Here is a 16568-nt window from a genome sequence, read left to right on the forward strand (position 1 = left end):
AGAGAGAATGATCTCTGCGAACTTCTCTACAGGTTTTTCACCATCGTAGGACACTCTATGGCCTACTACCATTCCTTCAGCGCAACAAATGAAAGCCTTCGGACCTGAAAAGGTACCTCCCGCATACTTCATTCGCTGAACTATTCGATTCACATTCTGTAAATGCTCCCAAACGAATCTACGGATGCCTGAATTCTCAGGAATCACCTCGTAGCCTCTGTTGGGCAACTCATATCTAGTACTGGGTCCTCGTATAGGTACGTCGTCAATGTATGGTCTAGTAACATGAGGAATTTCTTCCCGTAGAATGTACGTTACATCCTCATGAAACAAAGGGACCGAATTAGTCCATCCCATAGGTAGTTTCACTAATCTATAGGGGCCAAAGGGCGTTTGGAACGTAGTAAAGTCTCTCGATTCCTCATCGATAAGCCTTTCATCGTAGCCAACCCAAATGTCTAACATTCCTATACATGCTCTTCCGGAAAAGCTACTAGCAATCTCAGCTGTTCCAGGTGGAATCCCAGAATGCTGAATCGTGACTGCATTCAATGGTTCTAACGAATGAACCAGCCGTAGACTCTTTCCATCTTTCTTTAGTACCATGAACCACTTCGATCGATACGACGACGTAGTAGGTTCATATACTCCTGCTGCGATTTTGTCCTTCAAAATCTGGCAGACTTCTTCGTAAATCCCAGGTGGAATAGGGATATTACGCTCAACCCAGGGCTTGTGAGGCAACACTGGAAACTTAATCGGCGGGAAGAAATCTGTTCGAAATGTTCCACCTTCATCTGCACTCCAAGCGAATCCTTTCTCTTGGATTTTCATCAGGTGGTGTACCAACTTCATTTCTTCGGGCCATAGAAAGCCTTCATTATGATTCTTTTCTATGATTTCCTTACGTTCTTCTGTATACCGTTCTCCTGGACTGAACTCAGGAGGGTGCGGCGATAGTACTGGCATCCCTTCAAGCGGATCCCCAGTAATATTCCTAAGAACTCGGAATTCTTCTGGCATCTTAGCCAATTGTGGTCGGACTTTAAGTGCTACTGGCTTATATTTTCCGTAGACCGACTGAACTGTATGTTTTCCAAGCGCCGTAGCACCCTGGGAAATATAGTTCTCACGCTCTATAGACTGCGAGCTACTCAAGAATGTGCTATATGAATTCGTAGGAAGACTTTCTCTCGAAAGCTTTCCTTCTAAGTTGCGTAGAGCAAGCCCCATCTCTTGTACACACATCAAGTTCGATAACGTAGGCATTCAGAGAGTCCGTAGACAATAGAATCTCATCTATCGGGGTTTTGCCCGTATAAAGGTCCTTAGGAAAGTTGTCTATAGTCCCGTAGACTTGCAACCATCTTTCCTTATGAAAAGCTAGTTCATTGAACAAAGTCTTTCCACGTTTCTCAGGATCCTTAGCTAACCTGTCCAAATCCAAGGCTATACATTCGTCGGTTTGGTGGTGATTTTCGTACATCCTTTGGTGATAATCTACTAGCGCAGATGCTTCATTTAGCATTGTATCAAATGCATTTTCATTTTCAACTGCACCCCCTACAAAACTTCGTAGTCGGAGCAACGGGGGTATCAATCTATTTGGATTTTCTTCGATTTTCGACGCCTCAGCGAGATCCTTGAAATTCGTACTAAGCAAATCAACAAGTTCACATAGACTATGGGTATCTTGAGCCTTCAAGAATAAAGCTCTACCTTCTACGGCGACCTCACTAAGCTCATCTATCTTATCTTGTTGAGAAGAGTCCGATCGATGTGCCAATTTTTGGCTGTTGAAGCCTTCGAGGGTTGAACCTCTTCTAGTAGTACAAAGCAACCGTTCTTGTTCCGTAGATTCACCGTGTATAGAATCTAGGGAATTCAAAACTGGTGCTGATGAATAATAAGAAAGAAAACTGTCCGTAACACAAGGAGAAATAGAAGCACTGTTTTTGTGTTTTGTATCTTCTGTGTGTTTTTGGTCTTTTCGTTTATATCAATGTTTTTCATCACTCTCGAATCAGACTGACTAGTAGTCCTTTCACTATTTGAAGCTTCTATGAAGGCTCCAGCCAGCTCCGTAGGAGAGAATTTTGTATTTATCAAATTTTTTATATTTTTCAATTCGTGGAACACCGTGAGCATCTACGGATATTTGTAGAGCCACCTCTCCTTGATCCTCTATCAATTCATCAAGGTGGACTGAAAATTTGAAGATTCAGTCCCTCGTTGTTCTCTTTCTTTCTGCGCTTCCTCTGAACTCTGCGTCCGTAGGGTTGGTTCCCGCTTAGGTTTTATCTTAATGCCTTCCCCTCTCATGTATGTAGGGATGACACTTTGAATTCCTTTGTTTGGGCATGAAACCGTAACCCACTGATCTCCATCCTTGAAGTTTTGCACTTTTGATTCCGTTAGGACATCGAAAGGTCTACCCAAGAATCTGAAAGGGAGCTTTCTCCACCACATGAAGTTGCAAGTATACTGTTACTTCACCAAACTTGAAAGGTACATTTCTGCACACTCCCAGTGTTGGTTTCAGCTGTCCATTGGCAGACTGCATGTGAATCACTGAATTCGGATCCCATTGCAAGCCTAATCCTTGAGCAACCCATGCGTCAATCGCGATTATTTGCGATCCACCATCGATCACCGCTTCTACTCTTTCCGTAGAACCGTTAACCTCAGGAAAAACACATCTGAGACCCTCGGACAATCCAGCTACTATCACGACCTTCTGTTTTTTCTTCAGAATCTAACTCGGTGCGATAAACTTCCACAACATCTCGGTGAACTACTGATCCCGCTTCCAATCCGTCTTCTTCCTCTTCTAAGGTTTCGAACGAATCTACGGTCTCAATATTATCTACTTTCACAAACTCCGCTTCTTCATCAAAAGGTTCCTCAGCCGCCGTAGAGTCTTTTATCGGATAGTCTAACGTTTGAAGGAACGCTTTATAGTTCTTCGTTCGAACGTGCTTATTCCTAACTCGCTGTAGCAATGCCTTTCGGAACTCTTCTGAAGCCGTGAGCTTGTTCAAGCAGACACTAGCCGGATTGGCCATCATTTGGTCAATTAGGTCTTGTATCACCCGTTGCTTATATCTTTTTGTTTCAACATTTTGAAGATTTTCCGTAGATGCTTTCTTCACGTTTTCGGAATGAACCTTCTTAGATTTTGAAGCACCCTTCTCTTCAGGAATTACGCTTCGGGGCAATACAGAATCCCTTGGTTGTGGGACACGTTCTACGGGTTGAATTTTATCGAATACCCTAGGCGGCGGAGTAGAAGGACGTCTATCGACCTGCGACGGAGGTTCTTCTTCATCCGATTCTGCTTCTTCTTCTTCAGAGACCTCTTCTTCGAAAGGCTTTCTCTGGGGTATCACATACGGTTGTTTCCTTAAGAACGACGGCGTAGATATTACTACTTGGGGTTTTGGTGGTAATCTTATTTTTTTGGGGTCCTCCGGTCTCCTCTGTGTATCTCGAGATCTATCTCTCTTATCTGAGGAGTCCATCATTGGACCTTTCAGTTTTTTGAGCTGTCGCCCGACTGGCGACGAGTCTCTACCTCCAAAGCAGCAATTCTCTGTAGCAAAACTTCTATCGTAGGCACAGATTGACGGTCTGGGAGATCATCATCAAGATCCAAGTCTCCTTGTAAGAAGAAACTGGTCTTTTCAGCACCTGGCCATCCCTTCTCTCTAGCGATAGCTCTAATTCTGTCTGCTCGCGACTCTTTCTTTACTGGATCAGGCGGTGGGAGGTTATTCCCATCGTACATCTCCAATCTATTCGTATGTTCATTCTTAACTATCCACTTCTTCTGGGATAGCTATCTACGGTCAACCTTTATACCTTTTACGCTCTACTATCCGCCGTAGATGACTTTCTCTACCTTATGGTCCTAAGGATCCCGGATCCAACATCTAGTCAACAGGAGTTGACTGCTCATTTGTTTGGGGAGAGGTACCTTAGGTTCCTGAAAATTTGACCGTAGATTCAAGTTTTGTGATTTGGACACCTACATGAACATACGGGTGTACCTAACGATCCTGAAAGATAACCATCGCTTAAGAAAAACGTATATAAGCGAGAAGCTACGCGAGAGATGCATAGCGATAAGAATGATTGAACAATATGCTACGATAGATTCATCTAGCCCGATAGAGATAAAACGAGCTACGGCCGATGAGACTTTAACTTAGCAATTAGAGTTTTAAGTTGGACATTTGAACTTAGTTCACACAGTATATGAATCAAACAAGTCTTGATTCTACTACAAGATGAAACTAAAAATACAAAAGAGAACTTAGGGCCGAGCGCATACCAAGAATACAAAAGATGAGGGCAGATGCCCAATACAAGAATCAAGAAGCTACAATAAAAGTAGGCTATTGATACAACCAAGAAGACATGAAAATGATGATTACAGATTTGATATTAAAAGTCCAAGGGAAGAAAGACTACTAAGCTCTAACAAAGAGTTAGTAACCTTGAATTTATAAGATAGAAATATCGAAGCTTACCTTTTGCGTCGCGGCTGAAGGCCAAATCTCTCGGACTGGCTCGCCTGTCTTGATCCAGCTTGGCAATGACTGCCTTGGAACTGGATCGAGAGAGAGCGGCGGACAGAAGGGGAGGAAGAATCCAAGATTCTCCTCGTCCTCACTGTCCCCTCTCTTCTTCCGTACTTGAATCGTCGGTGCTCTAGAGTTGAAGGTTGAAACAGACCTACGGAAAATGGGGAAATGACTCACTGCTTCTTTGGCCTCATCGTCGACAGGTCCTTAGCAGTAATCTTCTTCCTAGAATGATAATATGAATAGATGAAAGTATAAGAAAGATAATAAAGACTTACGAGTCTAGGAGTGAAAGGGACTCCCAAATCCTCTTCTCCCTCAACCTCTTTTGCTTCTTCTAAGATAGCTATAGGCCCAGCTACGGCGGACGGAGAAGCTGAAGCGGAGGAAGAAGAACCCGACGAAGAATCATCAGATCCTACTACTTCTTCTCCCTCAACAGCCTCACTGGCCTGTTCAGAGCCCCAGTTGTAGCTACGGGAGCGGTGGATCGACAGAAGTAGAGGGCTAGAAAATGAATCCAGATACGATTGAGAAAGCTTGTAGATGAAAGAAAAACGTACCAAGGGGTCTGGGAAAGGTGTGGTCCCTTCAACACCATCTACGGCTGTGCCAGAAAAAAGACCATCCGACGGCGATGGCCGAGAGCCTGACCTGGGAAGGTGTTGAAGGCTTCATCCTCTTGAAGACCCTTGAAGACCTCGATTGGGTCTCTCCCTGCAGCCCGTAGCATGCGTTGACTGTCTTGAATATTGTCCCAGACGGACAAAGCGGACTTGTAAGCAGCCATTTATGTGATCGCAGGTCTTCGAACGCCTGTAGCTCACGATGGAGCCGAGGACAATCTGAGCCAGAACTTGAGGCAGAGAGTGAGAATGGAACGATAAGAAGGTGAACGAGAAGAACTTACGAAGGTTGTTGCTCGATGCAGCCTCGAGTTTCTTGAGGCCAGCTTTGCAGTTGTCCGGTCGAAGTAAGAGCACTTCTGTTTCCGGCGAAACAGCGCACAAGTTGGTCGATGGCCAGCCTTTCCGCTAGCAGCCCAGATTGGCTTGCATCCGCGTAGCCAATAGGTGCAGCGCCACAGGGAGAGAAACGATTGAACTGAATAAGTTTCAACAGAGAGAAGACTACGAATAGAGAACGAGAGGACTTACGAAAGCTACGGATCGATCCACTTTCGCTAATAGATTCAAGGTTTAGCTTAGCTTCGCCTAATTCAAACTGGAGGTCCATATCTACTACAATGTTAGCATGGAACTTAAATGAAAAGAGGAACTTACTGCGTGTCCGATCCATTCCTCAGGGAACACATGGGAGGGAGCAGAAGAAGTCCACAGCTCGTCTACAGATACTCCAGTTCGAGTAGTGTACCCTTCTTCTTCCTTTGAGTTGGAGCCTTTTGAAGGCGATGGATTGGAAGAAGGATTCCCCCACAGTCTCGGATTCGAAGCTACGGCTGCCGCAGAGATGGGTTCTTGGTCCCGAGATCGAGTCTTGTAACGCTAAGAAAGGTTAGAGGACTCAAAAACTTGATAAGAAATGGTCACTTACAGAAGGAGGGGAGACCCCGCATCGTCTTGGAACCCATGGACAACTTATCCTGGAGCCTGAAGCGATAAGAAAAAGTAAATGAGTATAATTTCCGCAGAACTTACCACAGGAGAAGTGTGGAGGAGCGGAAGCAGGTTTGATCTTGTTCTGTTGGTCGAAGCTATATCTCATGGCGAAAGATACGAGGATGCTAGCGTTCCAAAATAAAATGAAATGAACATGAATCTTACCGTAGGATGGGAGAACCAGTCTCGGAGCCTCCGAAAGATAAAATTCAGGAGGCTCGGAATCGAAATCGAACTTATTTTTTTTCTATTAAAAAAGATAAGCTAGAGAAAGGCTATGGAATGGGGACTTACACCAAGAACCTCAAGTAGATGGGTGAACTCAGTATCCCCATACATCCACTCTTCTCCTGGCACCTTCCAATCGTCAGCTAGAAAGGAGAGAGTAGCCATGATCTGCAGAGCTGGGGAAATCCAAAGTTCGTCGCGGAAGCGCACAATTTGACGGTGTAGGTCGTTCTACGGCAAAATAAGGAGAAGAATTATGAGAAAAGAAAGGGGACACACCAAAAAGGACGCATCCTTTCTAAATTCTTCAAACATCTGGAGATCTTCTGTTACTTTAGCAATAAGGCGATTGTTGAGACTTCCGATCCAAGTATGCACATAAAGGAGGTTAGCCTCCAGAGCTTCCAGAATTATCGGCGATGGAACGTATGGTGCTGGTGCTGGGGCCTTTCCTTTGCCTTTATCTTGTTTCGACGGCATTGGATGTGATCTACGGCGTCGCATTAGTATGCGACACCGTAAAAACAATAAGAAAAGCGAAGACAATCTACGGGCCTCGGAGCAGACTCCGAAGCCTCCGTAGATTGTCCCCACTCACCTCGAGAACATTGAGAGCGGCGGTGAAGATGATAAGAAGAGCGGCGGCGAAGAGCGACCGTAGAGCAGGTGGGAGAAGGGAGGAATGAAAATTTCTGCTAAGTCCAACTGCTGCGGTTTTTATAGCCAAATCCAACATATGAACCAGCACATGACCGTAGAACATCACAGAATGTTGTAGAATATTCCAGATCTACGGAAATTAAAAGCCTCGAGGCTGTTGAAATCATCTACGGAATGATGAGGCTATAATTAAGAAATGATGGAAGTAATTAACGACGGAACATTGCATCGTAGGAGTTCTGGCGTGGGAAAATCATTTTGATGTCGGAACATTTCCTTTTTGGGAACATTAGCGCTGGTCAGCGTAGAGCTCGAGCTCAAAATTTCTCTAAGTCAGAGACTTGACGGTTGTACACTAGAGTGTACACCGTAGATAAGATTAAGTAGATCTACAGGCCATTTTGAAGGCTTTTAGTAGAACTACTAAATGAAAAAGCCGTAGATCAATTCAAACGATAGAAGATGATGTTGCGCTCAGTCCGTAGATGGACTGGGGACAGTCCTCTTTTGTTTGGGGGAGATAATGCGACTTAGTTGACTATGCTACATGGTTCTTTTTGCACTTTAAACGGTGCTACGGAGCGATATTTATCGTATTAAGAACTAGAGTGAGCCCGAATTGCTAGTTAAAGCTAGTGCCGCTAGTAGGATGTGCCGTCGGCGCAGCTAGACCAGTTAGAGAGAGCCGTAGATCATGTCAGAAAACTGTATGACCGTTCGAAACCTGTAGAACACTATGAGCAGAGGACTTAAGCGGTAATTCACCGAGTTCTACTCTCTACATTCTACTATGCACTGGCATATCAAGGGATTGTACTATTAGAAGACTTGTAGTCTTCACAGAACCGTTTGTAGCAGAACTTAGCAAAGTCAAAAGACCTTCATACTAGGAGTACCTACTTCTACGGGGAATTTAGTTGACAAGAAATCGGACATTGGACCACACAGACTAGGAGAAATTTGATATGACCGTAGATCGAGTCCCGATCTGAGGAAAAGACAAAAAGACATGATACAGATCCCAGATCCCAGATAGAGTACCTAGGAACCAGGCAGGAATGAACAACGGATCTCGGAGCCCGCGCTGTTCATGTGCTATGGCGATTCGGAACTCTGGATCCATATGCTGGAACTATTTGGACACAATAAGTCCATATGATTTGATAACGTCGAAATGTAGGATAAGGTCCGTAGGCAGGAAATACCATATGGTACGCCTATGTAGGTCTATTCCACATGCTGAAACAAGAATGAAGAACGGTCCAGATTGGTCCAAAACATATGATTCGAATACGGAAAAGCTCCGTAGACAAGATTCTGCACATGTAGCAGTCCCTAGCGATAAGACTCCGCATGGATTCGTAGCTACGGTGCATTATTTTTAGAGATAAAACAAGTAGAGATAGGATTACAAAGCTAGCGTAGAAGTAGTATAAAAGCAGCTCATGTATCCGTAGATAAGGAGTACTACCCGTGCGTAGGAAAGTCCTGAGTGGGTTGCCCGTGAGTAACTGCTCTTGACACCAATAGAGAGAGATTTGCCCTATCATTGTGCAGTGATAAGATAAGATTTGATTTGAACTATACGAGACCGTCGAGGTCAAAAACTAGAGAACTGTCCGTCCGTAGGCCGCTGAGGTCTTGATTACTGTTTCGTGATCCGTCGAGGGTCTTAGCGTTCGTGTCCGCCGAGGACTTAGTTTTCGTGTCCGTCGAGGGCAATAGTCTCCAACCGTTCGAATTAGTCTTACCGTAGACGAAATTCATAGTCCCACTTAGTCCACTGGACAATAAACAGAGCCCCTACAAACCCTAGAGTCCCCGTAGCTGTGGAGTTTTACACTTGCAGTTACACATTGATTTCATAAGAACTTCATATGATATTGAGACTGTGATCTTGTGCGTAACCTTTGCCAAGCAGTCCACCCTTGCAATCTTTCCTGGTGTGTAGAGTTATTGATAGACTTTACACGGAGGTTTACTAGTTTTTGGGTTGATTTGGTGTTGGTGCTACTCCTGTAGCTCTGATATTAGGTTGACTCTTGAGTGGTATACTTCGCCCATTATCGAGCTTCTCGAGAAGCTCCAGAAGGTCCCCGGCGTGTCTGAGGTTCCCAGCTACTGCGGTCATCTCGCTTTCGTTCACGAGGTGCAGGCCATCCGTACCAAGCAAGAGGAAACCCTTCGTAACAAGGCCAAAGGCTCCAAGCGCTCTGCTGTACGCTTCCTATCTCAATGATGTCGAAGATATTCTTAAAAGTTTCTTTCCTTTAGAAATCTGTGGAGTTGGTCGGGTCCGACTCTGACGAAGATATGGAACTCGTCGCCGACGCTTCCATTAAGCCAAAGGTACTTTCCAACTCTGTTTCTGTTTTCCTTACTAAATTTCAGGAGATGGAGGGGCTCGAAGCCTCTATCCATTCCGTCCTCAAACAGAAAGAAGGCAAGTCCGCTGGTAAGGACGTTGCCAAGGGCAAGGGTGCCCGTGCTAATTCTGCCCTTAAGTTCAAGAAAGTCAGTTTCTTGAATTCTTCGATTTCTGTTACATTCTAATTATTCCTTTCAGAGTGGCCCTAACGGTACTTCCGCCATGGCTTTGTCCAGGGCCAAGAAGGCTCGCTTGCCAACTCCAATCGTTGACACCGCTGAAGAAACACCCGGTATCTTCTCTTATTCCTTTCTTACTTCGTACTGTCCTGACACATCGAAGAGGAACTCCGCCTTCGTCAGGAAGGCCACGAACGTATTCTTCACATTGCAGGGCTGCTGCCCTTTGCCAACCTTTCCAAATACGATCCGGAGCATCTTCTTTCTGTTGCCAACTTCTTGCGCACTGAGGCGGTTACTCTTCAGCATACCATCCTTTACGCTCACAACCAGTACAAGTTCACTATTTCTCAGCTCGACGAAATTAATCGTGTCCGCCTTGCTAAATTAGGTATCGACGATTCTATGGACACCGAATCCATCGAGGAGGCTATCAAGGACGTCTCTGTCCAAGGCGAGACCTCGAAGACTGGCTACGTCTCCGCCTAATTTACCAGTTTTCCGTTTTCCTTTTCTAAGTAAAATATATAACCCATACACTTCGCTTGGACTTATACTGTACTTGTCGTCTGTAGCGCTGTTGCGCAAATGTGATTGATTTGAAGTTGAGTTTAGTCTTCGACATCGCTTTCTTCAACTTCTTCGAAGTTGTGTCCGATGTCTGCTTCCTCTTCGCTAAGTCGCAAGTTAGGAATTCGGTCGAAGATATAGTCTTTGTCCGGACCATACTCAACTTCTTCATCTTCTTCTACTAATTTATCTAACTTTTCTTTAGACAAATGTATAAGTTTTTCTATTTCCGAAGGTAACTCGATCGGAGTATATCTTGCCACATGAGGCAGAACTCTGAAAGCAGCATACTTTCCTCTCATAAGAGTCCCATCCATTTCTGCTAAGATATACGAACCTCCTTTTGTCCTTCTAATTACTATACAAGGACCCAAGTATCGAGGAAACATCTTTCTATCTAAGTTCTTTTCAATCTGAGTATTTCGAACTTGGACCAATGTACCCGGTTTAAAGTCATACGGCTTTATAGTGTGCATATAGTCTTGTTCAAATTTTCTTAGATTCCTTCTTTTATTTTCGGATACCCTTTGCACCATATCTAATACATGTGTACGATGTTTTGCTAGGGCTTGAGCACGAAATCCAATAAGTTCTTCCCTGGTCCACACTCGTTCAGGTGTTTTTACTAACCAAGTAGATTCTACCAGATCTAGAGGCAAAATAGGTTCTGCCCCCAAAACAAAGAAGTAGGGTGAACACCCTAGACTCTTCCTAGTTGTAATTCTGTCTGCCCACAAGATATGTTTCAAGAAATAAAACCAGTGGTGTAAATTCCCACTGGTGGCTTTTGCCAATGCTTGTCTTATATCAAAGTGTGCTCTTTCTATCTTTCCATTGGCCTGAGAATTATATGGTGAGATACGAATACCTCTAACTCCATATTTGTCTCTTAACCATTTAGTCAAGGCTAACATCTGAGGAGCATTATCTGTTACGATCTCTTCAGGTGTTCCCCATCTACATAAGATGTCATCAAAGAACCATTCCGCAAGTTGCCTTGCATTCTCATTGGCGATACCTCTTGCTTCAGACCAATTAGACAACGCGCATCTTCCATGCACAATGTTCTTGCATCCTCTACTAGCAGGTGTCATTTTAATAACATCAATATGTATTTTCTGAAATAGAGAAGGAGTATGGGTAAGAACTGGCGGAATTCTAAGTAACTCCAATTTCCGTTCTTGACAAGGCTTGCAAGACTTGACAAACCAATCCACATCTTCCTCTAAGTGAGGCCACCAAAATCGCTTCTCAATAAGAGCTTTGGTAGCAAACATTCCTTTATGCCCTAAGTTGTCATGCGATGCAACTAGCATCCACATTCGCTTTTCCTTAGGTACAAATAATCTATGATGGCTAGAACCATCCAAAGACTTTCTGTATAATCTTCCTTCATTGTCTACAAAGAACTTAGCAGCCCTTCGTATAAATTTACTCTTCTCTGATGCGGTCATTAATTTCAAGACATCTGAGTCTGAGTTGACCAACCAGTCAATAATCTTTGGAATTTCTTCATCTTGATCAATTGCTTCTTGACTTCGATGAATTTCATCATATGGATGGTCCCTTGACCATTCCAAGTCTATTTCTGATGGGATAACTACCACTTCTTTTAGTGAATAGCTTCTAGCCCAACTTTCTTTCTTATAATGAAAGGACTCAAAATAATAAGCCCAAAGTCTTTCTTCATCTCTGACTTCTTGCAATTCTTCCTCAAAATCCACTACATTTGTAGCTAACTCTGTGAAGTCTACAACTTCATTAAAATATCCTGACCTAGGATCTATATGATCCTTGAAGGTCTCAAATTCTAATGGTTCTTCAGTCTGGTTTTCACCCATCCTGAATTTTACCGGTTTTCCATCATCATCCTCTAGAAATTCTTCCCAATCTTCTGGTCTCTCAGTTGACTTGCCACCTGGTGGCGGTCTTGATAAACCATCTGGCCCATGTACCAATCCCTTGATATGGACTAAGGTAAATCTCCAGAGTCTAATTTCTTCTATCCAACGGTTGATACTGGCATTTGGCGCGCTACTAGGATTGTCTAACATTCCTTTGATGTAGCTAGCATCGGTTTCAACTGTTAAGTTTCTGCATCCATAGGTCTGATATTTGGTAGCTCTTAGAGCCATCATCAAACCATATAATTCTCTTTTCGGTTGAGAAAACCTTGCTTCTCTTTCATTAAGGGTAATGGAACCAAAGTAGTTGAAGAACTTCCTGCGAGGATTTTCTGGATCTTCTTGATATAAGTAGAATCCAACCGCTTGCCATGAAGTATCTACCGCTAACGTAATTCCATTAGGATTTTCATAGTCAATGGGTTTGAGTGCTGGTGCATTTTGAATAGCTTCTTGAACTGTTCTCACAGCCTTCATCTCCGCTTCCCCAATGACAAAAGGTACGTTCGCTGCAGTCAACTTAGTCAACGGACGTGTAATTTTCGCATAATCCTTAATGAACATTCGCATTTGTCCTGCTGTGCCCAAGAAAGATTTTATATGCGTTCTGTTTTCAAAGTTTGCAGGGTCCCATGATAGGATGACTTCCGCCAACTTTTCTACTGGCTTTTCTCCTTCATAGGACACTCTGTGTCCTACTACTAACCCTTCTGATACACACAAGTATGCTTTAGGACCCGAAAATGTTCCACCAACATACTTCATGCGTTGAACTATCCGATTTACATTCTGGAAATGTTCCCAAACAAATCTTCTAATTCCTTTATTTTCTGGTATGGTTTCAAATGACCCATCTGGTGTTTCGTATCTAGAGGCCGGTCCTCTGATAGGAACATCATCAATATATGGTCTTGTGACATGTGGCATTTCTTCTCTAAAGATGTATGATACATCTTCATGAAATAATGGAACAGAGTTTGTCCAACCCATTGGTAGTTTAACCAAACGATAAGGACCAAATGGAGTCTGGAACGTAGTATAGTCCCTTGACTTTTCATCTATCAGTCTTTCATCGTAACCAACCCAGATGTCCAACATGCCTAAACATGCTCTTCCAGAAAAGCTAGAAGCTATCTCTGCTGTTCCTGGTGGAATTCCTGAGTGTTGGATCGTAACTCTATTCAAAGCTTCTAAGCTATGAACTAAGCGCAGACTCTTTCCATCTTTCTTCAAAACCATAAACCATCTAGACCGATAAGATGAAGTAGTGGGTTCGTAAACACCAGCTGCTATCTTATCTTTCAGGATCTTGCATACTTCTTCATAAATCCCAGGTGGAATAGGAATATTCTTTTCCACCCATGGAGTATGTGGTAGTACTGGAAATTTGATTGGAGGGAAGAAGTCTGTCCTGAAGTTTCCTCCTTCTTCTGCACACCAAGCAAATCCTTTTTCCTGTACTGTCATGAAATGATGCAACAATTTCCTTTCTTCTGGCCACAAGAAATCTTCGGAGTGATTCTTGTCAATGACCTCTTTCCTTTCTAAAGTATATCTTTCTCCAGGCGAATATTCAGGTGGATTAGGAGATAGTTCTGGAAGTTCCGCTAGTGGATCTCCAGTAATATTCCTTTGTACCCTAAATTCTTCTGGCATTGGTGCAAGTTGCGGTCTAACCTTCAAGTGCACTGGTTTATACTTCCCAAATACAGAGGCTGGCTCTAAACTTGTTAGATTCTCAGGGTTTCCGTAAGGAGTTTCTGAGTTATCATTGATAAGTGGGTTCTCTCCACTTAATCCTTTTTCTATTTCTTCTATTCTAGCGCTAGAGGCTAACAAGGCTGTGACTTCTTCGAAATCAGATTTACTAGCTAAGACAAACGCTTCTGCTAATTCTACTGACTCAAAGTTATTCTTTTCTGGTAATTTATACCCTTCTATCTCAATTTTATTATCCTCAAAAATAAAACTCAATGCAACCTCTCCTTGATCATCTAGCAATTCCTCAAGGCTCATTGAAAATTTTCTATTTCTGAATTTTCCTCTCTTTTTAATTCATCTTCTCTTTCTTTTCTAGCCTGTCTGGCTCTAGCATTTTCTCTTCTAAGGATTGGCTTCTTTGTTTTATGGCGAATCTTAATTCCCTCACCTCTAGGGTAAGTTGGTATAGTACACTTTACTCTAGTATTAGGGCAAGTGATTACTATGAGTTGATCACCATCTGGGAAATTCTGCACCTCTGAGTTTGTCAAAACGTCGAAAGGTCTTCCCAACAAAATCTGATAAGGAGCATCTTCGACAACATGAAGTTGTAAAAAGACTTCTACTTCACCAAATGTGAAAGGTACATTCCTTGCTAATTCTTTAGTCCTTTGTAGTTGACCATTTGCAGATTGCATAACCACATTTGTGTCTGGATCCCAAATCATTCCAAGTCCAATAGCTACAACCATATCTACTGCAACTATCTGAGATCCACTATCTATGATAGTTTCTACTCTTTCTTTGGACCCATTGACTTCTGGATAAATACATCGAAGACCATCCATTACATTAGCAACTATAAAAACATTACGCTGCTGTTCCATAGGAAGGTCTCTAATATACTGTTCCACCGGATCTTTCTGAACTATTGAACCAGCTTCAAGCTGTCCTCTAGCTTCTTCCAAAACTTCAAATGTTTGGTCAACTTCGAGTTCATCGAGATCGACGAACTCACTTTCCGTTCCAAAGTTAGAAAATTGCTTTACTAACTTTTCATCTATTTCTGCTTCGAAAAAGGACTTCGCATCCCTTCTAGGCAATCTTCGATTTCTAAGTTTCCTTAACAAGGCTTTCTGTAATTCCGGCGAAGCTTTTATAGCATGCGACGTCGAAATCTCAACTTCCTGTCTCAGAATTTTGTCCGCAATCTCTTCAACCGCTTTCTGCTTTACGACTTTCCAATCGTCATTATTCAAAGAAAGTTTCTCCGACTTAGGCCTAATAGCCCTTCTAATGTCTTCGACTTTCTCTGAAATGTTCCGGCTTCCTTGACCTTTGTTTCCCTGGTCTTCTTCTGGTTTCCTGGGTAAAGCAAAATCCCTTGGTTGAAATATCCTCTCAATCGGTTCTACCCGATCAAAGTGTCTCTCTTGAGGATCTTCCTTCTCTGAAGTTTGTTCCTCGCTAGTTTCCTTTTCTTTTGACTTCTTCGAAGTCGGCGCATTATCATTTTCTTCATTTTCTTTTCTCAACTGTGGAACTACGTACTTGGATCTATCAAAGTTTTTCAGCGGCGAAATCACAACTTCTGGCTTCAATCTTCGAGGTTCCTCAAGGGTCTTTTCCTGGGCCTTATCCCTTTTACTGCCCTGCCCTTTCCTTGGAACTTCTAGTTTTTTGAGCCATTGAGTTTCTTCATCAGAACCGATAATACTTTCGATTCATCTGAGTCACCCATTTCTTTGATAGTTTCTTCCAGCGCAAACTGGAAGTTCGAGACCGGCGTTGGCTCTTCTTCGACTTCAAACATTAAGCTCTGCGCCATCACCGAAGTCTTAGCCGTCCATCCTTTCTCTTTGGCAATTGCCCAAATCCTTTCCGCACGAGTTGGTCCTGGTTCCCCGAATCTCACAAACGGAACCCGGTCCCCGTTCTTCAACTCGAACTTTCCATCAGCATTCCTTCTCAAAATTCCTTTCGCCAATAAATCTGCTTGTTCCGGACAGTCCCTCACAGTATGTCCTTCCTTATTGCAGAACCAACACTGCATATCCTCGACCCAGTTAGACTTTGACGAAGACTCATTTCCATTGCGCGTTCTATCGCCAGGACGTTGGTATTGGTTTCCGTTATTCTGAGTCCCATTTCCGGTGCTCACTTTCATTGTTCTCATCAATTCAAGGAGTAATCGGTTATTATTTTCCGTTGCCTTATTCTGTTCTGAGACTTGCTGTCCCAATTCTCGGAGTTTCACATTATATGTGTCCATTGAAGACGAAACTTTCTGTTCCCATTCGTCTTTGAATTTATTTTCTCTAGTTTCCGGGACCGGTGGTCTCAAAAACTGATCTTCAGACTGTCTTACACCATGAAGCATCGTATACCCTGCAGGCGTTAACCCTGCATAGGTATCTCTACCTGATTGTCCTACTTCTGGTAAATATGCACCTTGTATCATCGTAACAGACATGTTGATAGCCGCTTCCTGAACATCTTCGATCATCCACGGATCCTGACGTTTCTTTAGCTTTTCAGCGATGTCCATGCCCTTACTGGACTCTGCCATGGCTTTGGCAAACAGATGTTTCCGTAACTCCTCCGCAAAGCGGGGCTCCAAGGTGTTGATATAATACCGGACTAGGTCCACATTCGTAATCAACGGCGGATTCACATTTTTCAACTTCTTCGATTCTAAGTTGAATTCACGATTAAACGCAGCTAACTTCGAGGTATGTCCAATCGGTATATAC

Source organism: Marasmius oreades, chromosome 2, assembly GCF_018924745.1.
Source record: "Marasmius oreades isolate 03SP1 chromosome 2, whole genome shotgun sequence".
Taxonomy (NCBI): domain Eukaryota; kingdom Fungi; phylum Basidiomycota; class Agaricomycetes; order Agaricales; family Marasmiaceae; genus Marasmius; species Marasmius oreades.